The following is an 11,762-nucleotide window of genomic DNA, read 5'->3' as shown; positions in this document are numbered from 1 at the left end:
CGAAATTTACTAACACTTCTTTCACATACACTATGGCAGAAACAATGAGATGCCACTTCCAGGATTAACTTGCACAAAGCCTGGCTTCCATCTTGAAAGCTCTCTCTCTGTCTCACTCTCTCTCTCTCTCACTCATAGAGAAGTCAGCTTCCACACTGGAAAATGCTGTGAGGAAAGCCCACGTGGCAAAGAACTAATGTCACCAGTTAGCAACCAGCAAGATGTTAAGTCCTATTGAGAACCACATGAGTGAGCTTGTAAATTGATCCTTCTCACATGTGCCTTTGGATTACGGCAGTCCTCACCAACCTCCTAACTCCAGCCCTATGGAAGACCCTGAATTAGAGGCTCTCACTAGCTAGAATTCTTAACCTAGAGAAATTATGGCATAAGGAATGTTTATTGTTTTGACCCACTAAGTTTTGGTGTTATAAGTTAAGAAGCAATAGATGACAAATAAAGTGGGTGATCAGGAGAGAGGAAGACTTCGGTGGAGAGAAGATAAGGGTCAAGTAGATTATAAATATCATTCAGTGAAACCGAAGGGCTTGGAGCTTTGGGGGAAAAAATACACAAGCTTGTTGTTAACAATGTGACTAACAAAGCGTAAAGGCAAATGCTTACATGTGCCTCAAAGATAGGTAAGTTTATTCCTGTGTAGAGGGTTAAAATTTTCCAAAAATCATGGGGATCAAATAAGATGAGGATTTCACCATTGAATTCTGTTATAAGCACAACTAAGTTCATGGTGGAAGCATCTGTGAAGCATGGAGAAAGGGCAGGACAGCTCTCTTGAGTTATTGAATGATCAATTGATTTGGAGGGGTGTCAGTGGTACTTTGTCTTGTTTGTATGAGCACATTGAAAATGTTTTCTTTCTTTCCTCCCAGATGTCCTGCAATATAGTTAAGGTAAATATATATTTTTACTTATTTTAGAAAGTACACTGAGCAAGCTTTAATGGTATTATAAAGTTGGTAGAAAGATAACCAATGTTATAAAGTCAGGTTTTCAGCCTACTCTTTTAATACTTTCAGAATGATTCCAGAAGAACCTTGAATAAATTGGATATTTATATCCATTTTACATCCTTTTTTTGTGACTTTATAATAAATGAGAATTTTTTGGTAAATATTGGAAGTTAATATTCTGATGCTAGGAAAACCAATTTTGAAAACCCATCCAGTAAGCCCATATAAAACTACATAACACCATGGAATACAGCAAAAGAATAACTTAATGAACTTAGAAGACAAACTATCTACTTTGTGCCAAGCTTATTAAGGAAGATACAATTTCAATACCAATGAAATAAACTCCCACAAATTGATTTTTCTTTGTGTGCACTCATCAGTGTAAATACAATTAAATTACAAAGCCTGTACTTGCTCAGGAAAGACATTTTCTGTTCATATTCATGCTCTGTGGGTGCTTTGGCTTCTGATACTTTGTTATATAAAAACCTTGAACAGTGACCAAAAAAAATCCAACAATTACAAGTTTATGAGCTCTTATCACAGAGGATTAAATCCTGTACATTTCCTCACAACAATATGGATGGACCTACATGGTATTATGCTAAGTGAAATAAGTCAGACAGAGAAAGACAAATACCATGTGATTTTATTTCTATGTGGAATCTAAAACAAATAAACAAACAGAAACAGACGTCCAAGTACAAAGAGCAAACGGGTAGCTGCCAGAGGGAAGAGAAGTGGAGAGATCGTCAAAGTAAGTGAAGGGAATAAGACGTATAAACTTGCAGCTATAAAATAAATAAGTCACAGAGGTGAAAAGTAAAGCATAGGAATATGGCCAATAATACTGTAATAACTTTGCATGCTGACAGATGATAATTACATTTATTGTGAGGAGTATTGCACAATGTGTGTAATTATGGAATTGCTATGTTATAGTCTCAAACTAATATAGCATTGTATGTTACCCCTACTTCAATAACGAACAATAATAGACTTAAAAGTTAAAAAAATTTAAAAAGCTGTGTATTTTCTTTAACAAATAATATAGTTTTTCATCAAGGGTTAATATCATGAATATCTTTTTGAAATAAATTATCATTATTATGAAACTTAAAGTTTTAAATTGCCATGTTTTGTAATTTAAATAATATGATAATTTTTCCTCATTAATGGGTGCCTGGGTGGCTCGGTGGGTTAAGCCGCTGCCTTCGGCTCAGGTCATTATCCCAGGGTCCTGGGATCGATCCCCACATCGGGCTCCCTGCTCAGCGGGGAGCCTGCTTCCTCCTCTCTCTCTGCCTGCTGATCTCCCTACCTGTGATCTGTCTCTCACTCTGTCAAATAAATAAATAAAAATCTTAAAAATAAATAAATAAATAAGTAAATAAATAAAATTATATGAAAGACAAGAAAATCCAAAGTTGTATCCTAAAGGTTTTTTTTTCTTATATTTCAAAGAGTAAGTTCACATATAAGTGCCACTTTTTAAAGGCTGAAGAGTTTCCAAGCACCATACGAGTTTATTAACTGCTTAACTTAATAATTTAAACTTTATAAAAATCCCCTAAGTCACTATTAGGATCTCTGATTTTCTGATAAGAAAACTGATTCAGTGATTATCATCTTTCTCTACATTGTGCTGTTAGAAAGTTACAGTTTGGAATTTCACTTTAACTTTTAATTTTTAACCAAATTTCTGTAATTAACCAGATAATCAGCTGAGTTAAGCTTTGTGTATCTGAATACCCAATAACAGTCTTTATCAGCCATCTGCATCTCCCATCTCCCAGAGAAAGGAGAACCCTGCTCCCCTAGACCCACCCTAGGTAAAGAAAGTTCGAAACTCCAGAATGTGGTGACTGTAAAAGGATTTAATTTTGAAACTAAAACAAATACTGTTTTGGAGTTTTGTTTGTTCCTTGTTTGGTTAGTTGGTTTTTGTTCATTATTGTTATTTTGTTTCGTTTCTGGCAAGTATCTGTAACACAGGAGTTAACCCAGGGAAAGTCCCTTTTGACTCCCTCTTGGTTATGAAGGGCAGAGGTTAAGTTCAGCCACACAAGTGAAGATGCAGAACAAGGTGACCAGATTGCAAGATACGGTCTCTGGATATAACAGGCAGAAGAACTTGGGTTGGAAGTGACTGAGTGAAATATTACAGGCTATGAAGAATTTTCTAGGGAGTTTGATCGGCTTGGACATCAAAGTGTTTTGAAAGTCTCTGAAGATTCTAATGTACAGGGAAGACTAAGAACTTCCTTGAGCAATACAGACAGCTCTTTCTATGCCCTCTCTGCCCTCTGGGATGTGTATGCAAACACTTCAGGTCAGATATGATGTTTTCAGGATTGCCAAATATCCAAACACTTTTTTAAAAAATCATTTTCCTTTTAACCCCCCAAAGTTTGCTCCTTCTCATGTTCTCAAATGGCTGTTCTGAATCTAGCCATCACAGCTGCTCTTCCAAGAAGGGGGAAAAAAAAGGGGGAGGCAGAGAAATAGACCCCTTCTTTTAAAACAACTTCCCAGAAATCACATACATCATTTCTACTTACACTTCATGAGACAAAAATTAGTCATATGTATCATACCTGAGTCAATAAAGGATTGGGAATATAGTATTTCTTCCAGGTGATCATGTGTCTGGCTAGCTAAAAATCAAAAGTCTTTTTTACTAGTGAAGAAAGCATGGGTGGGTATTAGAGCTCATCAACACTCTCTGCCAAAATAAGTACATAATCCATGATAAGCATTGTAAGTAATGAGGCACCAGGCAGTTTTAATTCATTAAAGTTACTCTCTTTCCCCCCCTTTGGCAAAATGCTGGCAATTTTGTAATGAAATTAAAGCAAATGCCTCATAAGACACAAAAACACAATTGTGCAAAAGAGTAGCTGTTGTTTGGTTATACTCAAACACATGAATATTGTTTTTGCTGATTAATCCATTCAGTTGACAGGGAGCATTTCTAAATTATTATTGTTATTGCATTTAGAGCCTTCCTTCATAAGAACATAAGTTATTTTAATACAAAAATTCTTTAAATAATTAAGCAATCCTAAAAAGTCTGTGCTACAGCCTCACAAATTCCTAACTATATTTATATAAGATATGAATATATGATATTCATATATCAGAATATGATATATGAATCATATATATGATATATATGATATATATAATCAGAATATGATATATGAATCATATATCAGTTATATGGTCAGTTTCAAAAATACTATTTGAACCCTGGTCAGTTTCAAAAATACTATTTCTGGTCTCCCTCCCTACCTCATTTACTTAATATGGGAAAAATCCAGGAATCGGGTGATTCTAGCATGCAGCCAGCCAGTGCTCTGATCATTAATCACTATAATTTTTAGTTGTAAATTGTTTTTGTTAACTGTGCTATATTAATGTGAATGTTAAACATATACCTTAACATACATTTTATTATGAGGTGTATTACATTATAAAAACCATGAAGTGAAAATTTCAGGTTACATTGAACTTTTTACTCTCACCACTTTACCTCATAATAGATGAGGATTCACCTCCAAGGTCGAAGAATTTTATAGAGACCGATATTGACTTTTGGTGTCTGGCATCTTATTAGCCCATCCCCAACAAGACACATATCCAGAGGTACAGAAATTGTAAACAAAAACAAAAGCAAAAAAACCTTCTCATTTTCATATTATAGAGTCAGCTTCTAGCTTGTTCCTGTTAAGGCACCATATTTGGCGGGGGTAGGGAAGAACCATGTGGGTACATTTTCACTCTGTAGTATGTTTCTCCCCATTGAGCATTCTGTAGTGATTCCCCCCAAATCCCTGATTGAGGTTGGGAAAGTGATGCTCAGTCTTACATAGGTTAGGGGGGAAAAGGAACTTAAAACTCACGCCATCATCTGGACCAAAGAGAGCCCATAGAGTATTAGCAGCTTTGAAGGAGAGCAAGCTATTTCAGCATGCTATGTATCTCTTGAATTGCCTGCTTATACATATGTTACATACCTAGGATTATGTTCTTGAGTTACATTAGAATTGTATATCTAAGGGAAAATGGAATATTCAACACTGACTGTGAGAAGACTACTTTTAACATTAATATAACCAAGAGAATTTCTTCTTTACAATTTACAATTAGGTTATTAGAACAATTTGCAATTAGGTTATTAAATGATACAACTGGAACATGATTTTCCAGAAATTACTTTATCATCCTGAGATAGAAAAAATCTGAAATTAAAACAAACTCCTGTTTAGAAACTTGACTTGTTTACATAATTAGACTAATTATTTTATCATGAAATCAAGGTGTCATATAGTAAGGAGTCAAGAAATATACTATGGCAAACAATTAAAATATGACCACAAAGGTCATAGTATATTGATCCCACTAGTGTTTTGCAATTTCTAGAGCTACATTTATGAAAAACAACAACAAAGCCAGAATACAAAAACTTAGTGTTTGTTGTGAAGACAAAAACAATATCAGAAAATTAAACTCCCTTTGAAAAGTATTTAAAAATTGTTTAATCTATGATCCAATTTGAATCTCACCTGAGAAGTGCAATATATCTCCACAAGAAATCATCTTCTATCACCTGAAAATTAGCTGGTAAATGATAGATTCTATCAGCTTAGCCTGCTGGGAATACACAGAAGTTTTCCCAAAGGTTTAATTAGATATGGAAGTTTTAAAAAAATACATATTTTGACTTTTAAATATATAAGCAATGTAATTCTGTATTTTGGCAAGTGATGTGATAAGTCAGATTAAGTAATAGTTACTAAACCATGATGTTGGTAAACTAGTGCTCCAAATAGCAAACAAGGTCTGGATATATAATGTTTGCTCATCTAAAGTGTAAATCCTCCCACCATGGTTGCTTTTAAGCTAGTAACACCATTCTCCTGAGTGTTGAGTTGGGAATGCTGTCAGAGAATGATTAAGTACAGTGTGTGTAATCTTTAAATAGGAAGAAGTAGCAAAACAAAGTTTTTGAGGCATGAATAAACCTGAGATTTTCATTGAGCAAAAGAGCTATTGGGCTAAATGAATGAGATGAACCTGTTAACAAAGAAATTTTACCCAATGATAAGAAGCTGCTTGCAAATATCTTTTTGAAATCCTGCTTTAAATTCTTTTGGCTATGTACCCTTGCTTTCATTTTGCTTTGAACTTATTTTTATGGGGTCTGGAAGTAGATAATTAAATCATTGATTTGGGACCTCATACTCTTCTAATATGGGCATTTGATACTTAAAAATCCCATTTTACTATCAATTTAGCTTTTGTCAATGTATTCGGTAGATTACATTTTAATATTTATTTAATCCCAAACAATTTCAAATTGTTGGATTTCTTCTTTAACTTGTGCAGTATTTAGAAATGTGTTATTTAATTTCCAAATATGTGAATATTTTCTCAGATTTTTTCTATTTTTTTCTATTCTCTACAGTCAGAGAATAAACTTTGCATGATTTTAATTATTTTTAGCTTTTTAAAGGTTTGTTTTATGGCTCAGAAATATGATCTATCCTGTAAAATTTTCAGTTTGCACTTTAAAATAATGTGTACTCTTCTATTGCTACCTGGATTATCCTATTCAATTTAATTAGAATACATTTTTTGAGAGTTTGTCTAACTCTTCTATTTATTTACTGATATTTGTTCTTCATTTTTATCAATTACTGAATGCAATGTGTTGAATTTTTCTACTACAATTGTAATTTTCTCATTTCTTCTTCCACGTCTAATAGGTCTTTCTTACTGTGTTTTGAAGATTGTTATTAGATGCACACATATTTAGAATCATAGTTTATTTACAGTGAATTCATCACTTAATAGTTACGATAGAAATCCTTTTCTGTCCTCTTACCTTGGTTTATATTTTAAAATTGTTTCTTTTATACAACATAGAGTTGGTTTTCATTTTGTTTTAATACAATTTGGCAATTTCTGTCTTTGAATTGCCGTGCTTATATTAGTAGTATTAAATGTACTTATCACTATGTTGTGAAGCTTCTCTCTGCCTTGGTCCCTCTGGTCAATTTAGTAAACTTGAAGCTTTAGCAAGCACTTCTAGCCCCTGTGATTGGTTAAACCCTTGTATATATGTAAATCATAAATTTTTTCTTAGAAAGACTTGAAACCCTCTTATACAGCCTCCCCCTGGGGCACCAGTACACATCCTGTAAGCGCTGACATTTCTATACCTGGCACCACTGAATCTGAACGTGGCCCCCAAGTGTTATAGACTGCCGTGCTCCTCTTTTATGGATTAACTGCCCCAAAGTCCCTTTAAACATTTTGCGGTTGGGCAGAAGCCTTAGACAGAGTTGGTTTTTGGATGAGTCCACTTCTACCCAGGTGGCTGGTCTCCTGAATAAAGCTCATATTCCTTTCCAGTCAACATTCATCTTCTGAATAAAGTCTTTCCAATTGAGAGGCAGCTGAATTTGGGTTTTTGGGAAACACCTGGATTAAAATTTTTTATCTTGTTAGTTGTTTTCTTTGTTTCCCATCTGATTTTTCTTTCCTTTTCTTTCCCTACTTCCTTGTTTTTATATTAACTATTTTATAATTCTATTTAATCTTCACTACCATCTTATATTCATGGCTTTAAAAAAAAATGTATTCTATTGGGATGCCTGAGTGCCTCAGTCAGTTAAGTGCTGGACTCCTGATTTCAACTCAGGTCATGATTTCAAGGTCATGAGTTTGGGGCTCCACATGCAGCAGGGAGTCTTGAGATTCTCCGTCTCCCGCTGCCCCTCCCGCAGCTCTCTCTCTCTCTTGCTCTCAAACAAATAAATTTTTAAAAAATTGCATTGCATCTGCGGGATGAAGCACACAATTTAACTTAGCTTACCTTTTGGTAGTGAAGAAACTCATCTCAATATATAATACAATACATTATGTGTAGAGAGTTTTCCAGTAAAAAGAAAAACTGAGTTTATAATTTTGAATTCTAGAACATTGATATAGACACTAGAAATCTCTCAGATGCCTCTCAAGATATTGGGATGCTTTCTGATTTCTTCAAGATACTTTCTTTTTTCTAGTTTATCTAGAAAAATAAAATAGAAAAATCTGTTAAAAAGGAGAGACATATACTTTTGACAGAAAAATGTCAAATTGGCATGGAAAATTAGACTTTAATTATAAAGGGTGTAGCTGGAATAAAACCTTGGGAAAAAGTAGCATAGAAAGAATAGCATATTTAAATAAATATATTACTAACCAAATTCTTGATTTTAATCCTTTTCATAAAAACATAATGGATACACATGTGCTCACATGATCACTCTTAGTCTTTTTTGTTTGTTTGTTTGTTTTTTTAATTAGTTTCCCTTTTTTAATTCTTGTTTTTTGCTGGTTTCTCTCAGTAGGTATTACAATTTCTTAGTTGTTACAAAATTGATTTGTTTTGAGTTCTTCATGTAATATTACTCTTTTGTTTTTTTAATTCTGCATGCTTAGCAAATGGCTAGTAAGAGTAGAGGATAATTTAATCAAAGAATATAAGAAAATTGATTCTTATAAATTGTATCCTTTTTAGACAAAAGGATGTTTTAAGAGCAAGCCATGCTAGAAAGAAAAATAAGGTGTTCTCTTAAAGTTTGTGTCTTTGTTTTCTATCATGTTTAAAGAGGATGTATTATTATTTGCTATTCTTATTGCTTAGGGAAAATTTGTTTATTGAAATAGACTGCATTTCATGAAGCTTGTCATATTCTCTAAAAATGAATACCAAACTTCTCTGTCCTCAGTTGAATTTAAATACAGAAAAAATAAAATCCCTTTAATCTGTTTCTATTGCACCATTAGTATGAAAAACGTATGACTAATCAATTTTAAATAGACCTACTTCAAGGAAAAAGAGAAAAACAAAGAGAAATATATCAGTTTTCTTTTTTTTTTTAATGTATGTATTGACTTCAATAACAGGAAAATAGAATCCCTAGATTAAAAATCTAAACACTTCCTTCAAACAAAGAAACTTTCCTACTCAGATTTTGAATAGAACCCGAAAGGTTAGCAATTTAAACGAATCCAAAAAACCCATCATTTTGAAGCTTAAAAGTCTAAAAAGTGTTTCAGAATTAATTCTTAACAAATCAACAGAGACGAAGTTATCTTCTTCTCACCTCTTTTTGATTCAGTTCCCATCCCCTCCCCCTCTCAGAAAACCCTCCTTCAGTGTTTCTGGTCTGGAAACAAACCTGCTTCTTTCAGGTCCTATTTTTTATATCATTTTTCTACTCTACATTCATCCAGTTTTCTTAACTGTGTACTAAAGATTTCCATTGCTGAAAGGCTAATTCGACATCAATAACTCTTGAAGAATTAAAAAAGAATTCAATCAGATGCAACCTCTACATCAGCAAAATGTTTCAAGGTGGAAAGGATGCTGGCGCTGGGTTTGTCCTCACTTAATAACATTATTAATGATGTGGATGAATGAACAAATATTATGAAAAGGAAATTCATAGATATTAAATATGTAGAGTATGCAGAAACAAGTAGGTTGGAAGGTGATGTCTGCAAAATGACCTAGAGAGGCTAAATGATTTAATAGCTGTCCAAGATTCTTCTAGTTTTCAACAAACTAGATCATTTAACTGATAAAATAGCCAAGATCTATGTGGTAATGATATTTAAAATGAAAGGCAAAGAAAGAGGGACATTATATAATGTTGAATTTGTATATAGTATAGTATTTCACGTAAAATTCTTAAGTTTTAATTCCCACATGAAATGAACCAAACCCAACTGGAGTTAATTGCTCTTTACTAAGAGGATAAATTATTTATGTGGAACTATATTTAAAAATCACATAAATAACATGGGTAATCTTTTTATTCGGAAGATATTCATCACATTCAAGTAACTTGAAATCTTAGGAACTTATTAATTTTCATCAATAATTGATAATGAAGATTCAGTTTACAATAAATCAAGATCTAATACTGAGAAGGTGAATTGCTTTCCTCTTTAAGTTTCATATTGGTTTCACCTCCTATTCATAGGTCATGGGTTGAAATTCTTTCACAGTCTTTACACGTTATTTTGCAATATTTTCACATGTAAGTAATATAAGTACTTTATTATTCTTAGCTGGGGTAAACTTTTTAATCTATTACATCACTCATTGCTTAACCTTTGATTATCCAATGTAAAAAATATTTCTATTTGTTGGCTATATTAAAAACTCAGAATATATATACACATATATCATAGATACACACTCACATGCTCACTATCTGTGAAAGAGCTTGAACTTCAAAGATAAACAAATTAGAAACCTTTCAGTTCACATAATGCAGTATTTATGGCACACCTACTTTTAACATGACTCCAGTTAATACCATTTTTTTGCCATTCATTAGATTTTACCTGTGAAAGGACACATCATGTGTTATGTGATAAAATAGGAATGAAACTAAATACAGTGTTTAGGAGGTTACAAAGAAGTTTTATTTTACCTTTGGGAACATTTAATAAAATCTCTCTTCCTTAGTATTTTGCTCACAATCTACTAAAATTGAATAGAATCTATAGGCATTTTAACAAGGTTACTTCTGGATTTTGCAGTGCATTGCAATCAGATATTTTACTCAGTCCACTGTTGTTGTTTTGTTTTGTCTTTTTCATATTCTAAGCTTCTATAAATAATGTGGAAACATTTTCAAAATGATGACAATTTCTTGACTACACAAATTATCATGCAAAATACTTGTTGTTTCCCCTTTATTAATAACAAAATAGTATAGAATTCAACTCCTATATTCAAATTCTGTTATCATTTGTATTTCAACTGCAATTAGGTTTTAAAAACTTCCTAGTATAGTCTTTATTTTTTAATAATTTTGCATTAATGCACGGATAAAACTAATAAAGTGCTAAGATAGTAATCCCCTCCTTTATTTGCTTTATAAAAGTCCTTTAAATTTTAGCTTTCCTTGAGTTTTCACCATGGTAGCACATATCAACAAATTTTTCATGAGTAAATATTTCTCTTCCTCTACATTAAAAATAGCGATTACTGGGACGCCTGGGTGGCTCAGTTGGTTAAAAATAGCAATTACTAACTCCCCATCTAATAGTCTGTGAATTGTTTCAAGTCTGATGTTTCATTCTCTTTTAATACTGATGATGAACAGAAGTAATGTATACCATTTCTGTTCCACTTAGTTTCTAACCTATTAAAATTCCATCAATCTGGGATCTAACAGTTCTCATGCCCATGATTAGTTTTGAAGGAAACATCAACCAACTCCTGTGTGATTATTTAGAACCCATATTTTCTTATTCCCTCTTCAGTTTCAATGGCACTATCAACAGTTTTGGCAAAGTTTGGGGTTCAGTATTCCTTTAACTCAATCTATTTTTTAAAATTGTAAGATACCATGTTATGCAGCATACAGTCTCTTGTGCACCTGTTTGAAGTTTGATTCTGCCACAGGCTACTATCATAGCTGCCCAAAACACTCTTATCACTGCAGGATCCAAGCAGTGAGTACCTGCTAACTTTGAAAGTACTTCTTTCCTCGTATTTACATGATTTTGATGTTAGAGAAATCAGTACAAAGGAAAGCCGACAGACTAATATTTAGACTATGAAACTCTCACAAAAATCCATGTATGTCATGCTTTCTCTCATTTCTGATGCCATCTGACATGACCAAGCACCTTTGGACACTTCCTCTAGGCAAATTACCCAGCATGTATATTGCCTGAGCACTGAACAGTTGTAGTATAATCACTGTTCTA

The sequence above is a fragment of the Mustela nigripes genome, chromosome 12 (assembly GCF_022355385.1).
Source record: "Mustela nigripes isolate SB6536 chromosome 12, MUSNIG.SB6536, whole genome shotgun sequence".
In the NCBI taxonomy this organism is placed as follows: domain Eukaryota; kingdom Metazoa; phylum Chordata; class Mammalia; order Carnivora; family Mustelidae; genus Mustela; species Mustela nigripes.
This window is presented reverse-complemented; position numbering follows the sequence as displayed.